At 39.0% G+C, this 2387-nt stretch overlaps 1 non-coding gene across 1 annotated transcript; it reads left to right on the top strand.

Moving 5' to 3' along the window:
* The first annotated feature begins 447 nt into the window (after nucleotides 1-447).
* On the top strand, nucleotides 448-554 carry LOC115062843. Its single transcript, XR_003842757.1, has one exon. It is a non-coding gene; the product is annotated as a U6 spliceosomal RNA (small nuclear RNA).
* The last annotated feature ends 1833 nt before the right edge of the window (nucleotides 555-2387 follow it).

Here is a 2387-nt window from a genome sequence, read left to right as displayed (position 1 = left end):
TTGCCTTCATAGGCCAGAGCTCTCCAGAGCAGCTGTTGATAAAGACAGTTAAATATAAGCTCCTGCTGAGGGTGGACTGGGAGCAAGGGTATGTATGGGCTGCCATACTCTTCTGCTGTAGTTAAAGGGGCAACACAGGAGGAACTAGACATCAGCCTTAACATGGAATATAAAAAGTCAGCATTGAGGGCTGGGGAGATGTCTCAATGCACAAAGCTGCTTGCTGCGTGAGCCTGGCAACCCAGGTTTATTCTCTAGGACCCATGCAAAGGTGGAAGAAGAGAAATGACTCCACGAAGTGACTCCTTAACCTCCATCTAAATGCTGTGGGCCAAACACATATCACACACACACACACACACACACACACACACACACACACACACAGCACTCAGGCATGAGCAGGCACACATATACACACTAAATAAATAAATAAATATATAAATAGTGCTCGCTTCGGCAGCACATATACTAAAATTGGAACGATACAGAGAAGATTAGCATGGCCCCTGCGCAAGGATGACACGCAAATTCGTGAAGCGTTCCATATTTTGAATAAATAAATAAATAAATAAATAAAAACTGGGTCAGCATTAGGCTAGAGGTAGGCAGTCTTTCAGCTTTCCTATTCTATAACCAACAAGATCAATCCCTAGACTTTTATTTTAGAGTGACTATTGTGATTGACAGATTTAAATCCCTTAGGATTCCTAATGAAATAAACATGGAGCTATGCAAAGGTGCCTAAGGAAATCAGTGGGAAAAGACAGGTGCTAGAAAGATTTGTTTGATTCTTTTGCTTAGAGACTTGCAGAAATATTTGATGACGTAAGTTATTTCTAATGGGGATGGGTAACATGAATTTTTAATGTTAGCTATCAAAGCATTATGTATACTACAATAATAGTATTAGCAGTAAAAAATATCTGATATGTACATGGGGGAAATACTATTAAATGGACCAGCTATAATTCGTTTTGTCTTATTATATGCTTGGTTAAAAATGGCCACTCACATAATCAAATGAATATGAAATGAAGTGAACGTTGCGATTCAATTTTAAACATGAAAAATGTTTCCAATAAAATACTTATTTAAGTTTTTGGAAAAAGATATTGCAACTTGACAAAATGCATTAGCATATTAAACAGAATCTTCTGGAAAGGAAGTCACTATGTCAAGGACTTTCCATGAAAGGAAATCAATCCTTCAGACTTGGCTGAACAAAGAGGAAAAACTCATGAAAATGTCCACAGATTACAAATATCCATATGAGAGCCGGGCGTGGTGGCTCATGCCTTTAATCCCAGCACTTGGGAGGCAGAGGCAGTCGGATTTCTGAGTTCGAGGCCAGCCTAGTCTACAAAGTGAGATCCAGGACAGCCAGGGCTAGACAGAGAAACCCTGTCTCGAAAAACCAATATATATATCATATGGATATATATATATATATATGGCTCACACTGGCCTCGAGTTTTCAGCATCCTGTCTTACCCTCCCAAGTTCTGGGATGACAAGTGTGTAATTCCTTGCCCACCTTAGTAACATACTTTTTAGTCACTTAGGGAGAAATGGACAATGTAGGATATGTTAATTCCAAAGACACAAGGAAAAAGACCATCAACCCAATTCATCACAGCCAAATTAGTTAAAGCATGCTTCTGTACTGGTATACTTGGACTATCTCTCCCAAAACCTAGAGTTTAAGAAATCAGCATTGGGCATAATAAAGACAAGGTGTTTTATAGCTCGGGGGTAGAAGGTTTCCAAATGTGGAATTTGGCAGGCAAAATAGGTGGAGTTAAAGGAGCAGAACATAAGCATAACAAATCAGTCATAAGGACCTCCTGAAACAAAGACATGGCTGCAAGACAGGCATAACAGGGCTGTTATGACAAGTGGTAGCCATAACAACATAGTCATAGGCCACAATATAACATTTTTGAAATACAGGTAGGGTTGCAAGATGGTTAAAAACAAACTGTTTGAAACAGAAGGCATGGGATATATGCCCATAGATCGGGAGGCTCCAATGTTTGAAGAAACACTCACAGTTCAAAATTCTATATGGCATGTGTCTATTTGCAATGTTCCAATGATCAAAAATAACTCCACTTATCTGACAGGTGAGAATTGACTGAGAGCTTCATCTTTGTGTAAGATCTAAATTCAAAACACAAAATAGTCAATGAGCAGCCTGCTTCTTGTCTGCCCCCTCCCTTTGTATCAGATAGAAGGTCACTGAAACTGTTTGGGCTGAAAAGGAACACACTCCTAGAAGTAACTTATCTATCTACCATCCACCCACCTATCATCTATCTATCTATCTATCTATCTATCTATCTATCTATCTATCTATCTATCTATCTATGTATCACCTTTCTTTC

The sequence above is a fragment of the Mus pahari genome, chromosome 21 (genome assembly GCF_900095145.1).
Source record: "Mus pahari chromosome 21, PAHARI_EIJ_v1.1, whole genome shotgun sequence".
Taxonomy (NCBI): domain Eukaryota; kingdom Metazoa; phylum Chordata; class Mammalia; order Rodentia; family Muridae; genus Mus; species Mus pahari.
Note: the sequence above shows the minus strand (reverse complement) of the source record. Positions and strands in the feature narration are given on the sequence as shown.